Here is a 27,302-nt window from a genome sequence, read left to right on the forward strand (position 1 = left end):
ACATTTGGGGTGTTATTTTTTCCTCAGAAGGCTTATGTGGATGTATAACAGCATTTGTGCACGTTCTAAAATAAATTGTGTTTCTAAAATGAATGACTCACAACATATTTTAGCAGCCTGCACAGAGCATTTGAGACTGAAAAGGAAGGTGTTTACACAGAGATAGGGAGGAGAAAGACTGTTTTCCTCCACTGTCTTACCATATCAAGTGAGTCCTTACCCAGAACTTTCTCAGGAAACAGAGTAAACTCATCCAAAGATGTCTGCAGCAAGGAATAGCATAGAAACATCAACCATATGGGAGAATTGAGGGTCTTCTAATCCAAAGGAAATAGGAGGTCTTACTCGTATACAAGTGATTGTTATTTGAGCTTTAAATTGGTAGCTGAAATGTTCTTCATCTCTTAAATATATTCTAAGTTCCCAAATTCTTTTTCCTAAAGCAACTTTTCTCTAAAAGAGATTAAAAAAAATCATCTTTCTATTTCAGCAACAGGACTAGATTCTCATACTGCTAGTAACTCAACCAAAACTTTCCCAAGCAGGGCCAAAATAGCTCCCATAAAATTTCTAAAGATGAGAATCAGCCCCAGATGGTCCAGACTGAAATGTTAAATATGATGCTAATACTATGGTCAAGTGAAATGACATATTTGCATTTTTCTGAATCTATCTAAAATTAGTCATTTAGAGAGGTCCATCTGCGTCAAAATATCTTTTCCACGGCCCTTCTTGTACATGATGTTTCCACCCCAAGTCAAGCAACTAGGTAAAGAAGTATCTTTAGAAGGCCTGTGTTAAATAACAAACGTATCTGTGGAGTAGATGTCACAGTAACCAAAAAGGGCCCAGCACTACATCCACATGAAGTGTTTACTGGATGGGCAAGAGGTACTGAGAGAACAGCGTTTGCATAGTCTATTTAGGTAGACTTGGAAAGAAAAGAAAAGGGACAGACCTCTCCACTTTTCATGAGTCCTGATTTTCTGGTGCTAAAATAGCAGGTAAGTTATATGTCTGCTTCCTTCTCAGTCTACTCTGGGTTTGTTCTTGATAATGAGCAGTCCTCTGTTTTTCTAAAGCCTAGTCAGGCCAGCGGGGTATTTGTCTTTTACTTGAGTCATAAGCTTTGCACCCTGTGTATCTGAGTTTCCAGGTATCTTCTCATATCATCTTCTTTGCATCAGAACAATCTTTCTACAAGTCTTTCTCAAATCTCAGTTTTTCTTACTGTATGTCTGAATTTTGGCCCTCTAAACAAAGATTCCATGCTCACATTCCAAGGTTGCTAATCTAATTGCCCAAGACATAGACAAAACCCTCCCTGTTCTTCTTCAACTTAGAAATGGAAGGATGACTGTGGATCCAAGTCTCTTTATTTTTTCCCTTCTCTTGGTGAATTTCAAACAATAAGATGTTTTGCTGGCTGCAGAGGCAGAGGAGAGAGTGGAAATAAAATGAGTCTACTGTGCTCCAAGAGGTGACCTCTGGACATGAGTTCTGACCCAGGACAGACCTGGTGACTTCAGTAACATCCTTCTTTCCCAGGCACAATGCACAGCAGATGGCCTCCTAAATGAAGTGCCATGCTAATAATTCTCCTCTCACCTTGGTTCATAATAGGGAAATGGATTTTTGACCCATTAACATCTTACCCCCGTTCATTTTGTGCTCTTTATTCACAAAATCAGCATCCCGTGTCTGCAGTGATTAAAAGACCAAACAGAAGTACTTCACATGGTTACAGGCAGCCTAGCTAGCCTTAATAAGCTACTCCTGCAAAATGGAAATGAAGAAATCTATTATGGGAATTAGAAACACATCACAATTCTGTGTGGCAAAACAGAGGTTTAATATTGAAAAATGTAAGAATCCAATAATATATAGCAGGTGTGATGCATGGTCTATCTGTCCCTGTCCTCTTTATCTGCATATCAGGCCACACTGCTGCAAAATTTAGACTGTACACACCAGAACATGTGCATCTGATTGGATTTGGGTTTGTTGCAGGATGGAATTGGAGCAGTCACTCCTGTGGGTCAGTTTTTATTAATTACAGCGAACCTCCCTTCTCCTAGTCTAACGTGGCCCTTTGCAGTTGTCAGTCGATGTAAAGCCTTTCTTCTGCCTGTAAATAGGATATGATGGAAAGACTAAGCTCACACCTAAGTGAAAAAGGATGGATAAAAGGCAGGAGACTGGCCTTTTACTGTTGCCACTCCACATGCCAACCCTTTTACTTCAGGAACACTCTCAAAACGAGTTACAGATTTAGATTTCTCCTATTTTCAGTGTGTACTATTAAGCTAGGGAGAAAAGATCCAGAAGAGGAAAGATGACTTAATGGAAATTAATATATTGAGTCCAGAGTTTTGTACCATATAAATATCTAACTATTAAAAAGAGGTAACAGCAAAAAAAAAAAAAAAAAAGAACAGAAATAAAATTAGAATTTAGTCACATTGCAAGCAAATAAATGTAGAGTCATCATGACTTCTAAAACTATTATAATTACCCAAGTCTAGCTGACACAAAATTCTGAACACTAAATAATTTTTCTCGATGCTACCAACTCCTCTCTTCTTTGGGTTAAGAGCAACACAACATGGTCAATTCAAACACAGCGGTGTCTCATAAAAAGTTTTGTTTTTTTTTTCCAAAGGCTCAGCGTCACTAATCATCAGAGAAGTGCAAATTAAAACTACAATGAAATACCATCTTACACCAGTCAGAATGGCTATTATTAAAAAGTAAAGAAACAGCAGATGTTGGTGTGGGTGCAGAGAAAAGGGAACACTTATACACTATTGGTGGGAATGTAAATTAATACAACCTCTATGGAAAATAGTATGGAGATTTCTCAAACAGCTAACAATAAAACTACCATTTGACCCAGCAATCCCACTACTGGGTATCTACCCAAAATAAATCATTATATAAAAAGACATCTGCACTCATATGTTTATTGCAGCACTATTCACAATAGCAAAGTCACAGAATCAACCTACCTGCCTTTTAACAGATGATTGGATAAAGAAAATGTAGTACATAGACACCTTGGAATACTGCTCAGCCATAAAATGAATGGAATTATATATTTTGCAGCAACAGGGATGGAACTGGAGGCCATTTTCCCAAGTGAAATGACTCAAAAAGTCAAATGCTGCACGTTCTCACAAGTGGGAGCTAAATAATGGTGCACATGGACATACAAAATGAAGTAATAGACGTTGGAGACTCCAAAGGGAGGGTAGGAAAGGGGTTAAGGGATGAAATTCTACCTATTTGGTACAATTTACACTATTTGGATGATGGTTACAGTAAAAGCCCAGACTTTACCACTACACAATATATCAATGTAACAAAATTGCACTTGTACCCTCAAATCTGCAAAAATGAAAATAAATATTTAAAAATAAAAAATTTTATATAGTGAATTCGTCTAACAGCTTTATCAAGATGTAACTTATATACCATCAAATTCAGCCCTTTGAAGAGTACATTTCAATGTTTTTTCAGTATATTTAGAGTTGTGCAACCGTCACCATAATCTACTTTTAAAGTATTTTCATCACTCCAAAAAGAAACCCTGCACCCTTTATTACTCACACCCTATTCTTTCTCCCTCCAGCCCCTGGCAAACACTCATCTACTCTCTGCCTTCATGCATTTGCTTATTCTGGACATTTTGCATAAATCGGATCCTACAGGATGTGGTTTTATGTGACTGGCTTCTTTCGCTCAGGATCCTGCTTTGGTTTCATCCATGTTGTAGGAGGTGCCAGTACTTTTTTCCTTTTTTATAAATTGCTGGATAGAATTTTTCTGTTATCAATGTGTTGATAACACATTGATATCAGCTCCCCATGCACCCCTTAATATATTTTCAGATAAACAAGGGAATCCCTTGAAGCTCTGCTCCTTTAACGTGAGCACCACGTTAAGCTTCCCCAGCAGAGGGTGCTGGAGAGATAGTGCAAAAGAAAGGCTGCAATTTTCGGCTCAGGGGGGAAATCGGAAGTGCGCTTATGATGACATCTGGTGGCACCTCTTCCAGCCATAGGCCCAGGTTGCAGCCTTTCAGCAACTCTGACACCTAAGCCTGGCAATATTATTTCCCCAGCTGTCTCAGCTGAGAAACCAGAGTTCCCTTCCGAGTCTGACACATCAAGCTGTTGTCCTTCTTCAAACTTCCCACATGGCTGTGTCCCTTTGAACCTTCTGTCCACTCCAATGCACAGACTCCCTGCCCTCGCACCTACATTCTAGAATGTGGCCCACAGTTTGCCCAGCAACTCAAGACCAACTCTGGCCTGGCCAAATCTCCAAACATCTCCACTGTTTTTTTTTTGTTGTTTTTTTTTGAGACGGAGTCTCGCTCTGTCACCCAGGCTGGAGTGCAGTGGCGCAGTCTCCGCTCACTGCAAGCTCCACCTCCCGGATTTATGCCATTCTCCTGCCTCAGCCTCCTGAGCAGCTGGGACTACAGGCGTCTGCCACCATGCCCTGCTAATTTTTTGTATTTTTTGGTAGAGATGGGGTTTCACTGTGTTATCCAGGATGGTCTCGATCTCCTGACCTCGTGATTCGCCCACCTCGGCCTCCCAAAGTGCTAGGATTACAAGCGTAAGCCACTGCGCCTGGCCAAACATCTCCACTCTTAGGTGGCAGTGCCATATACCTTTCCCAGGAAAGTCTAAACCCTTTCCTAGTGTGTCTCTCCCTGAGCTCTAAAATACCAAACGGAGTTGAGTCTCTGCATGTCTTATAGTTACTCTTTCATAACTCTTCATAATCCTTCACATTAAACTCTCCCTATTTAATCCCACTGCATGGTTTGTCTCTTGCCTGGACTCAGACTTCCACAGTATTTCATTGTACAGGTGTACCACATATTACCACATATTGTTCATCCATGCGGCAACTGATGGTCATTTGGGTTGTTTCCATTTGTTTGGCTCTTAGCAATAATGCTGCTGTGAACATTTATGTGCAAGTCACATGTTTTATTTCTCCAGGGTAGCTACGTAGGAGTTGAATTGCTGGAGCACATGGTACATTTGTCTTTAACTTTGTAAGAAACTGCCAAACTATTTTCCAAAGTGGCTGCACCATTTGTCCTTCCCATTAGCAATGTGTGAAGGTTCCAATTTGTCTACATCCACATCGACACTTATTATGTTCTATCTTTTATGATTATAGCCATTCTAGTATATTTTATACTACAAATTCAAGTTATTGAAGCCAAAAATGAAGGTGGAGTAAAAAAAAAAAAAAAAATCAGAATTGTGTCCAGTACTCAAGAAAAAATAGGAAAGTGATGTCTATTATTTTGTTCTTATCAAAAGTTAAGGGACCAATTCTTTCTGGGCTGCAATCATGGTAACGTGTTCTTTCTTGGATGCTGTGACAGCAGGGTAAATGAAAGGAAACTCACAGTTTTTGGAACAAAAGCCATAGAACATTTCATTTCAAGAAAAAGTTAATACAAACTTCAATAAAATAATGTGAAGAAAATGTTAAGCCAAAAAGACAATTTGATTTTGTGAGTTTTTATATGTAGGTAATTTTCTTTTTTTTTTCTGGTAGAAACTTTAAAACTAACTCAACAGTTGGTCCAAAAACAACATTTAACCATTATTTTCTAGGCTACACATTTGGGTCCAGTACAACTCCACGAAATGGAGAAATGCTCTGTTTCCGTTTGGAATTCAGAGAATCTTTCTGGCTGTGGTACATATTTCCTGTGTTTTGCTCCAGGATGGTTGAAATTTGGGCAGCTCAATCAGGTTCAAATTATGTTAGAATAGCATTTGCATTCTAGTTACAAAGCAAGGCTTTGAATTCCCACCCACACTTTCTTGGCTTGAATCACCATCCTCATCAGTCTAAAGAAATTGAAATCTTTTAAACAAGACAGGATGAAAGAAAAGTTGGGCTGAAAAAGAAAAACTTAGAAACTTTCCTGATTAAGTTAGCTCTTCCTAAAGTGTTCAGATCACAAGCCACCTCCTGGCACCTCGTTTGAGATTCCACTGAGTAAAGTACAGACCTTCAAGGTGATTAGAATGAGTTAGCAAACATCACGGATTAAAAAAAAACACTTTGGAAGCTGTTTGTTAAATCTTGCAGAATTTTTAGCTGGTTTAAATATCAGACACCAAGTCCAGATATGAAGACATATGAGGTTTTGTGGTGGTGGAAACTACACAATCCACTGATATCTCCGGTTCCATGAAGAGCCACGTTAGTCTGTGGTATTAAAGTATGATGTCAATTCTTTGAGCCTTTTGGGCTTCAATATGTATATTTAACAATACAGGGGCTTCAGCATAGGGTACACTACCTTATGAATGTATGGGACTTTGGTTTTATGACACATAAAAAAGACAGTGCATATATAACTGGTTAGTCCAGTATATGTACATTTTAAATAATTATGATTCTAACAGTATGGTCTCCGCTGTTTGAATATATTGTTTAAGCAAAAATAGTCCTTGGAAAGGTTGCAACATGATAGAGGAAGAGACACAGGAACTCTATTTTGGAGACAAATTTCTATTCAGGGAAGAACTTTTATAGATACTCACTGAAGAGTATCTAAAAGCATCATGCTTGCACCTATTTATCTGTTTTTTTTCCCCAGATCTCTATTGCCAAATGATGTCATCAACCAATCTTTGTATAAACAGAAAATGATAGAGACCTATAATTTCTATATTTTGTCTTTTGATTCCAACAGCATTATTATTTTAGGAGAGAGGTCTAGATGAATAGCTCTAAAATGACACCAACAGAAGGGCAGTGAAGAAGGCATTCTCAGAGGCTGCACATTTCTGGAAGACAGCATGACAATGTGTCTCAAGTGCAAACAAATATTTGGTTTGGACTTAGCAATTCTATTTCAAAGAATTTGGCCCTACACAATAAAAAAAAAGCCAAGATTTAAATGCAGATATTACCTACATAAAAATTTATAACTAAAAAAAGCCAAGCAAAATATCTAACATCATAGAACTCATTAACTAAATTATAGAAATGACTTTATTGTGTAAAGAAAAATTATTCAATTCTACAAAATTTAAAGTACTTGGGGGAAAAGGCATTGAAATGACATACCCAAAGTTCACCTCAAATGTAACCAGTCTAGAGGACATGATTGCAGACTTTTGATATATGGATACCAGGATATGCAGATAGACAGAGATTCAGATAGAAATATTTTAAGGACCATGTGTTTAAAGTAAGAACTAGTAAATGTATTTTTCTTAAATTTAGCTATAGAAAAAAAAAACAGAAGTGATACCAAAGGGATTGCTGATCTTCAAATATTTGAGGCTGGAGTGTCTAGGAATACAGTAGGACATGAATCCTTAAAAAGTGAGATAGGGTCAACTGCATAAGTAATGTGTTGCAAATTCACTTTACATATATAGCATTTTAACTATACTATTTGGTAAAAACCAAGAGTAGCTGATAAAATGCAGTCTGTTCCTGGATTAAAATAGAAACTCTGTTGTCTTTCTATCTGCACTTCTGACACTTTTCGATATTCTCATTTGTTATGCTCTCAAGCCATCTCAACCTAACTTGTCCTTCCCTCACCCCCAAAAATTGGCTGGGAAAGAGGAGAAATTAGGGCATCCTCAAACTATACCTCCTAGACTAGAGGAATCGTACAATACTAAGGCTAATTTTCCCAGTTAGAAAAAGTGAACAGAAACTGAATGACTGGCTGCCTGCCAGCCAAAGAGGGAAACGTCCAAAGCCTAAGAATGAACCAGGCCAGGCGCAGTGGCTCACGCTTGTAATTCCAGAACTTTGGGAGGCTGAGGCAGGCAGATCACTTGAGGCCAGGAGTTTGAGACCAGCCTGGGCAATATGGTGAAACCTCATCTCTATAAATAAATAAATACATAAATACATAAATAAGCTCCTAGTTCAACTCCTGAACCAGATAAAGAATAAATGACAGGCCGAGCACGGTGGCTCATGCCTGTAATCCCAGCACTTTGGAAGGCCAAGGAGGGTGGATCACTTGAGGTCAGGAGTTCAAGACCAGCCTGGCCAACATGGTGAAACCCCGTCTCTAGTAAAAATACAAAAATTAGCTGGATGTGGTGGGAGACACTTGTAATACCAGCTATTTGGGAGGCTGAGGCACGAGAATCGCTTGAACCCCAGAGGTGGAGGTTGCAGTGAGCCGAGATCCCACCACTGCACTCCAGCCTGGGTGACAGGGTGAGACTCCATCTCAAAAAATATTAATAATTATAAAATAAAAATTAAGAATGAACCAGCCTGGAGCCATTCCTGAAGGGCTATTTATGGCATTAAAACAAACAACTACAAAAAGTTGATATGAATCGTATGATACATGATTACCAGGATATGCAGGTTATATTATAGCCCTGAAATCAAGATCAGTAACTGTAACCTGAAACTGGGATCCACAACTTATTAATTCCGGTGAGTCACTCATGTTCACTCATATTTATTGATGAATTCAATATTTATTCATAACTAATAATTATGAAAATATTTGGTGAATAAGACTCTTCTTCACCAAGAAAATTGTATCCTGGAATAGAAATGTTAGAAACTTTTTTATACTGAAAACAATTTTTTAAGTATTTCTTTTGGTACTTAGCTCCACATTTAAAAAAATTTTTTTCTTTTCTTCTTTTTTAAAAAATAGACAAATAATTATACTTATTCATTGGGTATATAGTGATGTATGCCAAGAAGTGAATTTCCAAATTCTTAAGAAGAACAACAACGAAAAAGACAAAGTGAGAATCCTATCCCCAAAGTAACTCCTTAGAAGTTTTCCAAAGAAGTGAAATATGTATATGAAAATTTGAAATTAACACAGGTAATTCTACTTCAGTATATCCATCTATACATAATAAAACTAAAGAAGATAAAGCTGTTTTTGTTCCTTGGGACAGTCTAAGAATAAATAAATGATAAAACATTTTTAAAAAGGAAGAAAAAGGTGAGCCACGATTTTTGTTTTTGAAATAAAATTTATTATTTTGTTACAATAAAAAGTTGGACTTCCATTTCCCCTCAAAATATAATGTTTTAAACATGTCTTCTGCAGTTAAATACTGAAATACCAGTATTCTCAGTTGACTCTGTTATTGCAATCATTAAATGTCACCATTGGCATGTGGGCCTGTGGAATGGTGATGTGAATAACATGACACTTCCTTTCCTTCATTTCCCTACAATACAGTATTGTGAAGCAAACTTTAGTGGAAGTTGAAGAATATCTAGAGCTAATTTTAGTGACCAAAAAGTAAACCTTCCCCACAACTGAATGTCAAATATTACTGTCCAGGGAAAATGAAAAAAAAAAATTCACATGGCATCAGCACTTAATATATTCCAGTTGTAGCCATGTGCAGTGATCCGGAAGACTACTCACTTTTTTCTTTGAATTGGGGGCAGAGAGAGACAAAGGTACAGTTAATGTAAAAACAAAAGCTGGAAACCAGTGAGAGAAAGAGAAAGAGACAGAATAACAGTACTCAGCCCTCTACCCACCCAACCATCAACTCAAAGTCAAGACAACATTACCTCCAACTTGCCAAACTTGCTTCCACCTCCAAATTGACCATTATTTCTTCAGGAGTGAAATTCATATAACATAAGGTTTTGAAACTTTGCCTTTTCTAAAATCTGAGTTATGGTCATTCAGGTATTAGCAGAAGGGGCTTGGTAACCCTACTCTTGAGAACAGTTCAGAAACATGACATTCATCATCTTTCTGCCATGGTGGCAAAGCTCCATGACCCTGTGCTTTCCAATATGGTAGTCCTAGCCTCACATGGATATGAACACTTGAAATGTGCTGAGACAGAGGAACTGAATTTCTCATTTTATTGATTTCTAACTAGTTTGAATTTAAGCTGCTGCATGTGGCAAGTGGCTACTGTATGTATTGAGCAGAAGAATTCCAGTTGAAATAAATAAATACTCTATGGTTAAGTCCCTTCCAGGTCGCCTTGTCACTGTGAGGTGAAGTTTTATCTCCTCAATCTTTTTGGTCTTTAACCAGATAATTATTAGAAAACTTAATATCAGGCCGGGCGCGGTGGCTCATGCTTGTAATCCCAGCACTTTGGGAGGCCGAGGCGGGCGGATCACGAGGTCAGGAGATCGAGACCATGGTGAAACCCCGCCTCTACTAAAAAAATACAAAAAATTAGCCGGGCGTGGTGGCGGGCGCCTGTAGTCCCAGCTACTCAGAGAGGCTGAGGCAGGAGAATGGCGTGAACCCGGGAGGGGGAGCTTGCAGTGAGCCGAGATTGCGCCACTGCACTCCAGCCTTGGCGACAGAGCGAGACTCCGTCTCAAAAAAAATAAATAAATAAATAAATAAAAATAAAAAAAAAATTTAAAAAAACTTAATATCAAGTGCGCGCACACACACACACGCACACACACACATACACACACACAAACACGTGCATCCTTTCAAAGATTAACAACAAGCTAATGCAACCTAAATCATGGTCGAAAAGAGAAATTGTTCCCTAAGTGGAGCATAACCCCCTAAGAAAGCATTGCCAATTTCTTTTTAAGCTCTTCTTTTGTTTCCATGCCAAGCCTCTACCTCTACCAATGCTTAAGGAACAAACCTATCCCTGTGCATTTTCAAATTACTGACCCACCTTTTGCTCCAATAGACATTAAACTTGCTAAAACTTTGCATTTACTCACCTTCTTTATTTTATGCCAAATTACACGCTTAAACTAAGCAAGCCTTATAAGCCTTTACTGTTCACCTCTAGTCAGAGCAGGATTCCAGGGAGTTTAGACATTTGTTCAGTCACAAAGATACTTTTAGAAGAAAATATTTTGATTATATAAAAACTAACTCATTAGCTATTGCTCAATGGCATTGGAAATATTTTAAAGTAGAATAAAGTGAAACTAAAGGCCTCAAGTACAAAAAGAAATAAAATTAAGATATTTTTCTTCCTCTGTACAAGGGCCAAATTTTCATTTTCTTGGCAATTAGGATATTTTGTCAAAATATAATAGAACTCTTTTGAGTTGTATGCATATTAATGTATAATAAAAGCAAACACCATAAATATATATCAGATTTAAAAGAAAAAATACTCAACACAGATTCTTAAAACTATAGAGTAGATAAGGGGTAAGCAATTTATTTTTTCTTAACGGTCAAAAGTGATGTTTTAGGCTTTGCATACTGTATGTTCTTTGTCACAGCTACTCTGCCCTTTTAACACAAAAGTAGCCATAGACAGTACATAAACAAATGAGCATGACTGTGTTCCAATAAAACTTTACTTACAAAAACTAACCAGTGGGCCTCAATTTGGCCTGAAGGGGTGGGTGCTGTAGTTTGCTGAGCAATGAAGTAGATAAAAAATATGAACCAATACTTTTGGTAAATACTGACTGCACAGCAACTAGAAAAATAAACATATAGATATCTCATTGATCAAGTTGAAAACCCATTACTGTGAACAATGGTGTATTAATTCGTTCTCACGCTGCTATAAAGAACTGCTTGAAACTGGGTAATTTATAAAGGAAAGAGGTTTAATTGACTCACAGTTCTGCGTGACTGGGAAGGCCTCAGAAAACTTATAATCATGGCAGAAGGGGAAGCAAACATGTCCTTCTTAATTTAATACTGGCAGGAGAGAAGTGCTAGCAGGGGAAATGCAAGACACTTATAAAACCATCAGATCTTGTGAGAACTCACTATCATGAGAACAGCATGGGGGAACCGCCCCCATAATCCAATCACTTTCTGCTGGGACCCTCCCATGACACCTGGGGATTATGGGAACTACAATTCAAGATGAGATTTGGGCGGGGACACAGTCAAACCATATCAAATGGGAAAAATGAAAGATTTTAAAGGAAATAAGCAACATTTTTTGAACTCTGTTCTTGGCAGGAAACAGTAACTATGCCAAGGTGGAACTGAAGAACTAAGAAAGGAATCAAGACAGACACTAGTAGTTTGCAGGACATTCAGCACCACATCAGGACAAGACAACAGCTGGCTTTGCAATATGACACCTTATTGCAAAGGTGCACCTTAACATCCAGAACCCTCCAATTATCTTAATAGCCCACAAAATGCTGTGTCTACCTCCCTCACTTATAAATGATGAGTGTCATTTATATAAATGTGACACATATATATCCTTAAAGGCCACTTTTACAAATATGATGAGATGAATTTGGGACACATCTAAAACAGACCAAATCGTATATTGGGAGTCTTTGCTCGCATCACTTTGCCTCAGACTGTCAGTCCTGCCACAGCCTCATCCTATCCCCATCACAGTAGGTGGAAGAGATTCTCAGACATCACATCATTTCATCTGTAAATATTTCCACCGGAGTCACTCTAAGATAAGGATCAAAACAACAACAACACCTGTTTATTTAGGGACACTGTTGTATGTCTAGGCATTTGACTAAAATCTATCCTTTTACCCCATGCATTAAAATAATTAGAGAACATTTTCGTTGGATGGAAGTTAAAGTGGTATAAAGGAAGAAAACAGATTGCTTCCTTTGAAGAACATTTTCATCATGAAAATAAATGTGATTTTCTGTTACATCTCTTATTATTAGGTTAGATTTCTTGGGAGAAAAGCTGATGCAGGGCTTGCATGTCTGACATAATGTAAAAGAGTCTTGGAAGATGTCCGGGGTCCAGGGCCTAAAACCCCTCATGGCCTTTGGAACACCAGGCTCTGTGCCAAAGGGTTGAAGGCTGCCCTGCCACACCATAGTCTAAGCCCAGGGCATAAAACTCCTCATAGCTTGGACAGAATCCAGGGCTCAGGGCATAAAGCCCCTCGTGGCCTCTGGAATGTGTCTAGACTTGCTGGCTCCTTGCTTCTAGCACTCCCAGGCTCATAAAACAATTGTATCTTAAACTAGAACATGTTCCCCATTATCTCAAGTAGCAGAACACGTTCCATATGCTTCAACGGAAATGCCAAACCATCACAGCTATAGATCATGTGCTTGATGCACCACTTCCTTTTAACCCCCACATCCTCACCACCTGCTTCTTTGTTTGGTTTTGTTTTTTTTTTGTTTGTTTGTTTGTTTGTTTGTTTTTTGACACAGAGTCTCGCTCTTTTTGCCCAGGCTGGACTGCAGTAGCAAGATCTCTGCTCACTGCAAGCTCCGCCTCCCGGGTTGACGCCATTCTCCTGCCTCAGCCTCCCAAGTAGCTGGGACTACAGGCACCCGCCACCACACGCAGCTAATTTTTTGTATTTTTTTAGTAGAGACAGGGTTTCACCGTGTTAGCCAAGATGGTCTTGATCTCCTGACCTCGTGATCCACCCGCCTCGGCCTCCCAACGTGCTGGGATTACAGGCATGAGCCACCGCACCCGGCTTCTTTGTTTGATTACCAATTAGTAGTGTGGGCTCCCGGAGCTCAGGGCCTTCACAGCTTCCATACTAGCATTGGCCCCCTAGACCCACTTTATGCACTGTTAAACTTGTTTTTTCTCATTCCTTTGACTCTGCCGGACTTCATAGCCCCCACGGCCTGGTGTTGGGTCTGGCCGCCCCAACAAGATTTTATATGATCAAGGAGCAGTAGTGGTTGCCATAGCATGAAGAAACCTGTGGCAAAGTTCCCTAACTCTTAGAAAGTGCAGCATGGGCTGGGTGTGGTGGCTTATGTCTGTAATCTCAACATTTTGGGGGGCCAAGGTGGGCGGATTGCCTGAGGTCAGGAGATCAAGATCAGCCTGGCCAATATGGCGAAACCCCATCTCTACTAAAAATACAAGAATTAGCTGGGTGTGGTGGTGCACACCTGTAGTCTCAGATACTCAGGAGGCTGAGGCAGAAGAATTGCTCTAACCCCGGAGGCGGAGGTTGCAGTGAGCGGAGATCATGCCAATGCACTCCAGCCTGGGTGAAAGAGCGAGACTCCGTCTCAAGAAAAAAAAAAAAAAGAAAAAAGATAAAAAGAAAGTGCAGCATGTGTTCAATGAAAAAGCATTATCATGACTCATCTTCCTACACTCTCTCAGGAATTTTGAGCTGATCCAAATAACAGAGGAGAAGAAAATAACCTGTGAATGCAATCTGATGAAGCATTGCCGCATCCTGCATTCAACAAATAAAAATAATCTTGTCGTACCTTTGCATCTTCAGAAAAACATAGCAAGCAACTTCAAAAAAATGGGCTTGAGTTCAAGCCACATGAATTATTACAGATATCAGAAAATAAAGCAATTAAAAATAAAGTATACTTACATTGCCCCATTTATGTGTGATTAGCCACTCATTCATAAGACAGTGCAATCAATACTAATTTTTTCAGACAGGAGGGTAAAGTTTCTAACAGGATTGCAGTAAAATATGTTAACTTTTCTAGAAGTAGAGCTTTAGTCATCTGCACTGGGCTCACCTTGGTGTCAATGTGTTGGTCTGTTGTCTTCACTGAGAACTGTGCAGAGATCATCAGCAAAGCATGCATAGCATTTCTAGGACTAGGGTAATTGGCCAGAACAAATTGAATGGGGAAAAAAACTGAAAATACGGATACCAACCCTATAAATCTTATAAAATTAAGCAGGGAAGGAGGGAAGAGGAGAAATGAAAATAAACCAAGCTTGCAGCTCACTCAGCATTAATGACTAGGTCAGCCTGCTCTCCAACACCCTTCTTTATAGGTGTTTGCTGCCTATGGCCCGTGGATCACATATACCCTTTAAGACATTATAGCTCCCCTTGACTGCTCTATAGGTAACATCTTAAGTATTGTGAAGTGTTACATTTTGCATTTGAGATACTCTTTCAGGTCTTAAGTACCAATGAAACCACTGACATCAGCTAGTCTAAAGAACCCCATGTGGAGCTGACTCACCAAGGAATGCAGCTTCCACACTCCCATGATTTAATTCCTCTTGATCAATCAACAATCCCAATTTTCCAGCCCCTTACCCTCCAAGATCCCCTTAAAACTCCAGTCAAGAAGTCCTCAGGGAGATGGAATTGAGGGTCCCTCTCATCATTTGTCATCCTTACTCAGCTGCCCCGTAATAATTGAACTCTCTCTGCTGCAAACCCTGTTGTCTTGGTGGATTGGTCTGTTACTAGGCAGTAGGCATATGGACCTATTGGTCCTGTAACAACACAAAATAAGAAATAATGCAAAATATCCAAGATGCTTTAAAAAAACAAAAACTATTGGTAAAATAGGTTAAAAAACTTTTTTTGAAAGGTAAGGATTATTTTGGGTGTGTGTGGTGTTTTTTCTTTACTTTGGGTGGAGTTTCTCATCTTTGTCACTACAGAATTTGGGGGACCAGATGACTCTTTTGTATGAGGGCCTGCCCTGTACATTGTATGGGGTTTTGCAGCATCCCCACTCTCTATCCACTGGATGCCAGCAGCACCCTTATCCCCCAGTGGTGGCAACTGAAATTGCTTCTAGACATGTTATAGAAATGAGGGAGGAGACCTAACTCATAATCTCGCCCTGGTTGAGAGCTATCACTTTAGGAGACCAAAAGGAATGGAAATGTGCATTTGTGTACACATGTGTGCATTTGTGTGCACATGTGTGCGTGTGTGTGTGTGTGTTTCAGAAGAGATTATCTCAAGCATACCTTACATTTAGATATCATAACTTTACCTCATATGCATAGCCTTAAGATAAGTTTCAACCAAGAGGATTCTTATTTTTAGTCATTAGTTAGAAAAGTCATATTAATAACTAGTTTGTGTAATGTTAACCAAAAAATTAAGTGTCATAAATCAAGGGGTGGTGATAAGTTTTCTAATAAAGCAGGCTATGTGGTTTGGTGGTGCACCTGTAGTCTCAGCTACTCAGGAAGCTGAGGCAGGAGGATAGCTTCAGCCAAGGAGTTCAAGGCTGCAGTAAGCTGTGATTGCACCACCGCATTCCAGCCTGGGTGACAGGACCCAACTCTGAAAGTAAAAAAGGCGGCAATTCCAGTGAGTGATATAGTCCATTGTGAATAACAATGACTGGAATTTACGGATGATCTTACACTAGCAAAAAGAAATTCTCAACACAGTCCCATGACACATAATGGTTGACTGCGCATACAATGGCAGTCCCATGAAATTATAATGTAGCTGAAAAATTCTTATCAGTTAGTGACACTGTAGCTGTCAATAGTGTCACAGTGCAATGCATTACCTTTTCTATGTTTAGCTATATTTAGATATACAAATACTTATCATTATGTTACAATTTCCTACAATATTCAGTACAATCACATGCTACACCATCTTGCCTAGATGTGGAGTAGGCTGTACCACCTAAGTTTGTGAAAGTCCACTCTATCATCTTTGTATACCAACAAAGTCACCTGATGAAGCATTTCTCACAAGTGTTCCTGTCATTAAGTGACACATGGCTCTATGACTTGAAGTTAAATTCCTGCTTTAGAAAAGACAAAGCATTTCTTCCTCATTTGAAAAACATAAATACATGCCAACTTTGGACAGACTCAATGACCAGCCAGGAAGATGATGGGTCCTAAAGCTCAGTAGAGTATCTGTGGGCAGCTGTAGTGATGATTCAGTGGCCACAGTGACTTTCGGTAATCTAGGCAGGAATTGCACAGGATGAAGACATGTCTACTTTATTTATTTTTTAATGCTAGAGTCAAAAATCCAAAAAAGTTTAATATCCTGTGGATAAAGTATAGTTTTCTTAACCTCTTTTTTCCATGTATATTTAGCTTTTGACATCATGGACCTATAGCTATTTTTGTTTGTTTACTTAATGAGGTTTTTATTTTTTATTCTCCTGACCATTATAATGGAATTACTAATAACTGTATAGCAGCATAAAAGACTGTCCCATGGTCACAGTAGACATCTTGAAACCTGTATTAAATTAACACAGATGTGGTGCTACTTGAAGTTAAGCAGAAAAATTTTATTGGCATACAATAAACTGAAAGTAGACCTGCACAAGATTGGAAGGAAATCTGGTCCAAATGGTTCCTCTTATAGATGAAGCAGCTGAAATATACGGAAGTGACGGAGAGCATCCAAGATAGTTCAACTAGGCAGTAACATTCCTACATTCTTATTCTTAAATCATCTTTGCATTGAAATTGCTTTAACCTTTGCCAGACAAATTGTAAAATTGTATAATTCATATGATTGCAAAAAGAAACAATGCTTGAATCACTGTTGTAATTCAAGCTAAAGAAAACATATGGAAAATAATATAATTCTTTCTAATTTTTCCCCCAAATTCAGAGTCCTACCTCTTTTCAGCAAGTGCAGGACAATAGAAAGAAAAACCAGAGGCCAGGTTGGGAGGAGATATGAAAAGATTTTCCCGGAAAATGAAGTAGAAGATCCTATGAAGGTACACATTTTGTTACTTTCTTTCCAGTCATTGAGGTGGTAATGACAGTGTTCTGAGGACCAAGAGGGACGAGGGGAGGCAAACTGTGGAAAACCAGAACCAGTGCCAATGACTTAAAGTCTCAGTTGAGCTTGTTATATATAAAGCACAGGCCAGATGCAACAAGACTAATGAAAACATGCTGTGTCCAGCTTACCATCAATGAGAAAAATGGGAGGCATTGAATCTGCTCTAAATTGGGGCCATCTCAAATGATATGTAAAATACAGAGTTATGGCCTACCATTCCTGAGTGACAATTCTTGACTCTGTGCTGAATATTTTGGTGGGATTTGTGTTGTATTTGTGTTGAGCTGCCCTAGATGGTCTCACCATATATTCATTCATGACACAAACATTTACTGGGTGCCCATGATGTGCATGGAACTACTGTAGAAGCTCAGAGTTAGTCCTTAGCCCTAGAGAGTGAAGGGGTGACAAAGAAGAAATACATACATCTTGTAGCGACACAAACTACACAAGTCAAAATAGGCTGGCTTGAGAAGGATGGAGGTAGGGACATGAGGATGGGGAAATCGAAGGTTTTCCAGGAATGGCAAGGAGGTAAGCCAGGATACAGGGGTGCCAGGGAAAAGAAAAGGAGAACCCATCAGAGAGTATAGAGGGACAGATTGTGTAGGGGCAGGGGCCATATTAGGGGATTTGGCTTTTACACTGAATTGGTTGAGAAGTCACTGAGAGGTTTTGAACAGGGAAGGAATAAGATTTGACTTGTATTTTAATAAGTTTACTCTGACTTCGGGGTGGGGATAAGTTGAAAGGGGCGAGAATGGGAGGAGAGTTAAGAGCCTGTTGCCTTAGACCGGGTGAATGATTTGGCCAGCGTGGACTCATCTTGCCAGGCAACCCTTCCAGTGGTATAGGAATTTCTGTTAAAAACCAGAAAATTAACAATCCAGGTTAACTTGAAAGCAGGAGATCAACGTTCCTTGAGCAGGCTTGAGATATTAAGACAGAAGGTTAAAAATTCTAATGATTTACATTCCTGCTGTATCTCCTCTTATATAAGAGACACATACACACACATAGATTAAACATAACCTATGTTTCTATATAATTTAAACTATCAATAGTCTTAACCTAAGCTATGAAAACCAACATGCCTACAAATGTCTTGAGTTCCATCATTTGAATTCATTTAACTCTTTATTAACTATTATACATCCTGTGTGTGGCTCTTTTGGCTTCCAGAATAAACTTTTGTTGAGTAGATGCTGAGATTAAGGTGCTAGCAGACTGCTTATGAGAAGTGACATCTTAGGCCCGGCACAGTTACAGTGGCTCATGCCTGTAACTCCAACACTTTGAGAGGCAGAGGCAGGTGGATCGCTTGAGGCCAGGAGTTTGAGACCAGCCTGGCCAACATGGCGAAACCTCGTCTCTACAAAAAATACAAAAATTAGTCGGGCATGGTGTCACGCGCCTGTAGTCCCAGCTCCTCAGGAGGCTGAGGCACAAGAAGCACTCAAACCCAGGAGGCGGAGGTTGCAGTGAGCCGAGATCGCACCACTGCACTCCAGCGTGAGCGACTGAGTGAAACGCCATCTCAAAGAAAAAAAAAAAAAAAGAGAGACAGAGAGAAATGACATCTTAGAAGAGATACCATTCCACCCAGAGTCATATTCCTAGCTACTGGGCTTAGATGAGCATGGTTAAAGCGAGATTGGTGTAAAAATATTGTCTCCATCACACACACTGGAGGGGGAGGCCACACTTTCCATCCTCACCTAGCTCTCTTCTCCCCACACACAGTCCTACACTGAACAACTGATAAGAAGCTTCATTGTAATTTCACTCATGGTGGTTTATCTACATGCCCTTACATCAGAGCATGGACAATAAAGCTGATTTCTTGCAAAAAAGAATTTTCAACTCTAATTAAAAAGAACACAGGTGGAGTTATTTTAATGAATGAGGCAGCCACAGAGGGGAAAAGTATGGGCTTTGTGGTTCGGGGATATTAGATGCTGCTTCCCTAACCATGGCCCCTTCAGTAAGATATTTAATCACTTTGAAATTCAGTTTTCTTCTAGGTCAAGTGCAGATGTCATGAGTGTCCCTCACATAGGTTTGTTGTGAGGTTTAAATGAAATAACCCATACTCAGCATTTAGCATGCCATAGATCAAGTGTGCGTCCATTAAATTGCATCACTCATGCTATTTTTCCAAGACAGTGCCATTCTTTTTCATTGTTTCCTCATTTTTTGGGTTATTTAAGCCTTCAAAGAAGAGAAAGTTGTATAGGTCATCATACATTGATATTATCAGATAACCTAAAGCATATTACTATTTGTAAATATGCATTAATCAATGAGCCATAATATTTTAAAAAAATATCAAGTTTTTTTTTTTTTAACAGTAAAAGGGCTTAACTGTGAAATATAAATATAGGCATAGCACTGTGCTACACTGGAAATACATAGGAGTGTTCTTTTTTGAAGTATGCTGGTATTTCTGATTAACATCTGGAATAGTGGCTCATAAACATCATCACACATTACAATCACACATTAGAATCGCCTTGCTAACCATCTAAAACTGTGTGCCCACCTTACAGGAACCGAATAATTTATTTTTAAGAGATCCCCAGGGGATGCTGATGCTACTCGTCTGGAAACCACATTTTGAGAACCATTCATTAATCTAGAGAAATCTGTTTTACTCCCATCACTGTGTATCAACGTTGGTAGTTATTGAAAGAAAAACTAAATTCAATCAAATACAGAAAATTATTATTGCCATCGAAAGTGTATTTTTTCATTTATTTTGTTGTCTGCATTTCCTAAAACGTGCAAGGAAAAAAAAATTAAGAGGAAGGTCAAAGGGAGATGGGAACATCAGATAAAGAATGCACCTGACTTCCAGTAAGCCAGTCCACTCAATACCACCGTGGGCATCGAACTTGAAGGGAACACGTATTTTGACACCAGTAGCACATTGGAGGCTCAAGATGTGCAGAAATCTCTAAATTGTGAACTTTCCTTCTTGGGCAGAAGTGGAAGGAATGTCTGTTTTCATGACTGTGGTTTACTAATATCTCACAGCAAACATGAGAAGTAATGAAGTAACCGAGCGCTGCTTCATTCAAGGGGATTTATCTGCCTCCAGAAACGAGCGGGAAAATCCCAATTGCTTTGGAAGTATTTGATGCTCTTTAGTAAAGATATAGCTTTAAGATTCCTCTGGAAATTAGCCAAATTTAAAGAGATTGAAATGCCTCTGTTCTATATTAAAGAGCCTCTCGCTATAGACACACTTCTTCATGAATGTGTTTACTTTCGAAGCGGAGTGAATCCTCCACTGACAGAGATGGAAATGGTTCCTAATTTGCTAACAGTTTAGAAACTGGAAAATAACAGAGAAGGTACACATCCGCCTGACACTGGGGACACATTTATCTTGTATTCATTATTTTTCATAATTTTACATGCCCCTGGCGGCCACTTGAGATGAAATTATTAGAGAATCATTTTAACTGCCTCATGAACTGATTTGTTTTGTATTTGTTTTTCTGTTGCTATTTTCTAATTTCTAATTATTTACTGCTATTTAAGCAATTTTATTTGTACCTGATTGAACAGCTGCGGTTGGATTCATCTACCTCAGAACTTTCTGTCTGAATCTTTGAGAGAGCAGATCTGCAGTCCTCTCACTGCTATTTGATGTCCACTTTGTATGTATTAAAGACAAGCTGGTTTCTTGTGTCCTTGGATTGATTGCACTAACAATGATATTTGGTGAATGGGCATGTATATATGTATTTACATGTGGGTGATTTATTACAAATGGGATGATAGGGCATTTTGGTCAGTTCAACTAGTACAATTAGGGGATATTGATAAAACTCTGTCAACCAATTTTAATCCTGATAGAAAAGTAGTTATTTGTCCCTTTTCTGAAAAATCCATAGAAAAAAATATTTTTTTCATAGATATTTTCACATGTTAATTAAATTTTTCCACTGGAACATCCATCTAATTTCTTCCTGTTTACTTAATTTCCACCCATATGTAATCCTCAACTCTGAATCTCAACTTCTCTAAAAATGATTTTTCTCTGAACTCATGTGAATCTCTCTCTCCACCCCCCAACTTTCTTCTCTTCTCTTTATGTCCTTATACAAGTTAGTCTTAAACACCATTTTAAGTTAATTTGTAATCATCCCATGGGTTTGTCCTGCCCACTGCACAGACAAAATCAATTCACTGAGATCGTGGTATTGCAGTAAAGAAAGACTTTAATTGACTGGAGGCTGGCCACGCAGGAGACGGAGTCATTACTCAAATCAGTCTCCCTGAAGGCTGGGAGGGTTTTTAAGGAAAATTTGGTGGGCAAAGAGCTAGGGAGTGAGGAGTGCTGATTAGTTGGGTTGGGGATTAAATCATGGTGGGTGGAGGTGGAAGGGGGTTCTTCTGCGTGCCTTCTGTTCCTGGGTGGGGTTGCAGACCTAGGTGGGCCAGTTTACTGGTGTTGGTGGCGCCAGCTGGTTCATCAGGATACAGGGTCTGAAAAATACCCTGAACACCAATTATAGGTTTTACGATAGTGATGTTATCCCTAGGAGCAATTGGGGAGGTTAGGAATCTTGTGGCCTCTGGCTACATGATTCCTGAGCCATAATTTCTACTCTTGTGGCAAACTCTTTAGTTTTACTAAGGAGGTCTGATCCTCAGTCAAGGAGGGGGTTTGTTTCAGGAAGGGGTTGTTATCATCTTTGTTCCAAAGTTAAAGTATAAACTAAATTCCTCCTAAAGTTAGATTTCCCTATGCCAAGGAATGAAAAAGGGCAGGTTGGAGGTTAAAAGCAAGACAGAGTCAGTTAGGTCAGATCTCTTTCACTGCCACAGTTTTCTTGTCAGATTTTTCTCACTCTCATAATTTTTGTAAAGGTGATTTCACTTTTACTACTTGCACCCAGCAAAAATGTAAATGTCTGGAGGAAAAAAAATCTCCATTTTACTTTTTTATAATCTGCCCCAATTCTGCACAGAAGAAAAACCAGTGGTATGTAGTGTATTATATATTAATAGAAAAAAAGAAAGTTAAAAACATTGTAACACATACATTGTAAAAAAGTTCAAAAAGGTACTCCTTTTAAATATGTACTATTCTGAGATTTTTGTCTCAATAGATTTTGGTCATCCTCTTTCTTTCACTCTATATTTAGTTATTCCTTCTGTTTTGCAGCTAAAAATCATACCATTTTATGAATATGTCCTAATGTACTTAACCATGGCATTTATGTTATTACCAGTGTTCAGCTATGACAACCAGTAATGGAAATATCAGAATACACTCAGGTGGGAAGTCCTGTAAAATAGATGTAAAGAGGTGGGAGAGTGCCTTCCAAGTGTTTAACACATTTAAATTTTGATTGCTAAGTTTTAAATCACCCATTGTAGAAACAGAGAATGTCCACTTGAATACACAGTAATTTCTAGATCTACTCACACCAACGATTTTAGAACTATGTGTATATTATGGAATCCGGAAATATTATTATCTGAGATTTTCTGTTAAAAAAAAAATACAATCACGCTACGTACATGTGTGTGCAAGTCAACCCCACTCTACACCTCAGGGGTGGTGAATTAGCATTGAAAGTATTTTTATCAGGAATTCCCAATTCAGGGGTGATTTCTAATGGAAGCCCCCCACTGGGAATCCACAGTCCAGAGGTGGCTACTTAGCCCTACAAATACTGTTGTTTTATATTGTACCAGTTAATTTGTCAAATGGCTTCAGTGATATTGAAAACTAATTGTGAAATCAATTATGTTCGTTTAGAAAATCTGTATGGGTCCAATTGCCCCTGAATGCATGCATTGCTGTGGGTGGAGGAGGAGGAGGCAGGGTTGCAAGCGACTGTTTAAGCAAAGAAATTAATTCTCTTCTCCGTGCCTAATTGCAGCCAAATGGCCTAGCATGTATGGGGTCATCTGTGCTAATAAAGGTAAAGATCTGAGATATGTTGCTGGAATTCCAAAACACAAGGGTGTCCAACATCGACCATTTCTCAAGATGCCTTTTGGATTAGTTACATAACCTCAAAAAAGAAAAAAAAAAAGCCAGAGAATAAAATAAACAAGCTGATTGTGCCTATACCATTTGCCTTCTTAGAGAGCTTGGATTTTTTTTTTCTTTCTAAGTCTAGCTCTGTTGCCCAGGCTGGAGTGCAGTGGCAGTGGCTGGATGTCGGCTTACTGCAACCTCCGCCTCCCAGGTTCAAGCAATTCTCCTGCCTCCACCTCCTGAGTAGCTGGGATTACAGGTGCGCACCACTATGCCCGGGTAATTTTTTTTTTTTTTTTTTTTTGGATTTTTAGTAGAGACAGGGTTTCACCATGTTGGCCAGGCTGGTCTCGAACTGCTGACCTCAGGTGATACACCCGCCTCAGCCTCCCAAAGTGTTGGGATTACAGGCGTGAGCCACCGTGCCCAGCCAAAGTGCTCGGATTTTAAAGGAACAACTCATTTGTGGATTAGATAGGGAAGAGGCTACCAGCATTAAGAGTGGGCAGACTAGTCAAAATAGACATTTCTCTGGAACAGCCTTCAGGGGAATTCATTTTTATTCTTAAGGAAGTTAAAGTAATCTCACGTTTAAAGAATAGGGGACTGTATTCTTTGTAAAGAATCTTCTGAATCATATAGTCAGCTACTAACCTGGCAGCTTGAGCTCAGTTTTCTCTGTGCTCTGTTTTCCTAAGAAGCGCACAACTTGATAAAAGGTAGATTGTTAGGAGATTAGTCTTGGTTCCTGGATCACCAGGATCATATTTGATCACTTTCAAAGTCTACATCATCAGAAAAATATTTACATATCCTTTGCTGGTTTGAGAAATGTTTCTCATTATTTTTAAAATTATCCCTGTGAACATCTTTTATCTTATTTTTTAAAAAGGTGAGGCAGTTTGGTTGATCTTGAGTTACAATCAAAATTTTTCAAAGCAAGGAACAAAAGCAACATAGAAATTAGGGTTTTTTTCCCCCCCTTGGAATGAGTTGTTTCAGGTAAAACTGTTCTAATTTCCAATTTATCTTCTTGGCGGGGGTGGGAATATGTTTTTTACTCCTTGATAGGCGTATTCTTAAAATGAGCACATTTCTTTTTAATTTCATTTCCACATCAGTAAACATAAATCCCATGTATGTTAAGGTGTATTAAAATATGTAATTATGTTCTTAAATCTGTATTTAAAACGAGGAGAATATGAATCCTATAGATATGGTTTTTATTTTAATAGAAATTGCTATCAAACCCAGGGTAGGTTGATACAATATTGGAGTTGAACCTATAGCTTAATGAAAGAGAGTGGGCAATTATGTTTTTCCTTTTGTTTAGAAATCAGGATTTATTTGACTTTTTCTTTCTTTTTTTCTCCCAGTGCATGTTTGGCAATGTAGGGAGGCCTTTTTGGTTTTGGTAGGGAGTTCCCACTGGCATCTGTGGGTAGAGGCTGCAAAAGCCTGGACCAGGGGTAGGCTGGTTTTCGACCTTACGAAACTTTGAAATTTTTGTTGGCAAGGCGTCCTTCCAGCTGGGACACAATGCTTCAGTCTTCCCAGGAAAGAGACCTGTGTGAACCCAGCCCTACCTGCTTTTCCGCTGAACCACAGCATGAAATGCCCTGCTGGAATGCTCCACTGTAACTAGTGTCTGATGTCACACCAGTTTAGCCCTAGAAATCTGTGCCAGGAAGCCCACCTGAGCAGAGCTGCCTTCTGCACGGGCATGCCTGGCCAGACACTGTGTTGTACAGTTGTATTTTCACTCAGTTCTTTTGTTCTCAGTCATTGGCCACTTGTAAAATCACTCCAAAAGATGGAAAAATACTTAGGTGTGTAGAAATGCAATGGGATCTGGTATTACTATATAATTTTTATACAGAAGGACATTGTTGCTGAAAAAATGGGCTTTCCTGGCAGACCAGATTTGAGTTTTTTTTGTGTTTTTTTTTTTTTTTAGTAAGGATGATTGACAGTCCTTTCCAATGTGTCATGAATGTTGAGGATCTAGGGCAAAATAAGGAATTTCTTTCTGCCTTCTGCAGACACTACCCTCTAGTACTTTTGTACAAGCATGCAGCATAGTTTATTGGAAATCTATTGCTGTATAATGAGTTATCACAAATTTCTAAAAATTGCTGAGACTCACGGTTGATTAAATAATTCACCTATGGATTTGGGTTTGGAACCTAGCTCCTTGGACAGGAAATTCTGTGTCTTTCCAGGTTACTGTTGTGGTAGTCAGAATCCCCACTGCTGCCACACATGCCCCATAAGAGTCCTTTCTCCTGAGTTGGTTGGGACCTATGATTATGATGGAATGACACTTCCTCCATTAGGTTACTTTGTATGACGAAGGTAATGGGGTGGACATGATTCCATTATATTCTATATACCTGTATTGTAGCTGTCAGAAGGAAGGTCCTCCTACTGGCTTTGAGTAAGTCAGTCATCATGTTGAGAGAGGACCCTGTGGCTAGGCCCTAAGGACAGACTCCAGGAGCTGACAGCAATCCCTGGCCAACAGCCAGCAAGCAAAGGGAGACCCCAGTCCCATAATCACAAGGACCTGGGTGCTGCCAACAGCCCAAGTGAGCCTAGGAAAGGACTTCAAGCCCAGAAAAGACCGCATCCCAGCCAACATCTTGAAGGATGTGTCATTACACTCTGTGAGCCTCCGTAACCTGGTTTCTACACTGATGCTTAACTCTAAGGGTTGTTGTGAACACTCAATGAAATGATGCCTAAAGAGATTGACAGATTGGACACTCAGTAAATGCTAATTCCTTGCTGCCCCCAATTCTCTTTACTTCTGTGTCCCTCATAAAGGGGAAAGGGAGAGGGAGAGCAATGGAAGTGATGGGCTAGGGAAGTAGTTGATGCAATTTGTTTTCCAAGCCTTAAAAGTGCTGCAATGTGCACAGATCACAAGGACTGGCTTAAGTGCCAACACATGGGGCATTATTTTTTTTTTGTAGAGGATTCCAGGTTTACAGGATATCTGAAGTGCTGACTTGGCAGCAAAATCCCATTTGTAACACGTTAGATATTTATTAAATTTACTTATTGACTACCTCCTAGAGCACCTCTATAATGGGATTTAAAAATAGAACAGCATTCAAGTGAGTATCATGATCTTCTGGACCTCACAACCTAAGCAGAGAACTCCATCGGTCAGCAGGCAGTGGCTGTAGAGTGGGTGGAATATGATGAACATTACACAGATGACATAAAAGGAGAAGCCATTCACTAGGTTTATGTGGGTTGGTGACAGCTTCCTATATAAGCTGAGGTTTGAAGATGGAGAAAGTTGGCAGAAGAAAGGGGTGGAGGGATAGACAGAGGAAGGCATTTAGGCAGAAGGAACAACCAGTGCAGAACCTTGTGGGTGGGGGAGAGAGATGGTGCTTTTTTTGGCAACTGTAAATAGATCCATCTCATAGATGATGAGATTTTATGAAAGAAACCTAGATGAGGTAAACCATTAAAGATGAGAATCAAGCAGCGGCCATGTCATAGAGTGCTTTGCAAGCCATGCTTTAGATTGTGCACTTTATCCTAAGGACATTGAAAGATGTTGAGATCTGAAGGTATTTGCATGGCATTGGACAGCTTGAACTTTAATGTAATCACTCTGGTTGCATTTGGACTAATGAATGTTTAAAGCAAATGTTTGCAAGGCAAGATATACTTTAGGAAGCTGTTGCACTTATAGAATGCACAGAGGATGCTAAAGAAAAATGGTAGAGGTGTGGAGAAAGAGAGAAAAAGCTCTGTGTTAAGGAAATGGAATCTAAGAGACTTGATGCGGGAGTAGATGTGGGGTAAGGGAGGCACCC

At 39.3% G+C, this 27,302-nt stretch overlaps 1 protein-coding gene across 6 annotated transcripts in view; it reads left to right on the plus strand.

Annotated features, from left to right (window-relative positions):
* The window catches only part of LOC129475165 (variable charge X-linked protein 3-like), a 545,231-nt gene that overhangs the window by 440,696 nt on the left and 77,233 nt on the right, over positions 1–27,302 (plus strand). For 3 of the 6 annotated variants that reach the window (XM_063634964.1, XM_063634962.1, XM_063634963.1), the window contains exon 3: positions 17,283–17,394. The exons of 2 other annotated variants lie outside the window; for them this stretch is intronic. The gene's annotated coding sequence lies outside the window, so the exon portion shown is untranslated. Of the gene's footprint in view, positions 1–17,282; positions 17,395–20,011; positions 24,146–27,302 lie in introns of those variants that run through there. One more of the 6 variants, XR_010119687.1, reaches the window with a different exon arrangement.

This window comes from Symphalangus syndactylus, chromosome X, assembly GCF_028878055.3.
Source record: "Symphalangus syndactylus isolate Jambi chromosome X, NHGRI_mSymSyn1-v2.1_pri, whole genome shotgun sequence".
NCBI classification, from domain to species: Eukaryota; Metazoa; Chordata; class Mammalia; order Primates; family Hylobatidae; genus Symphalangus; species Symphalangus syndactylus.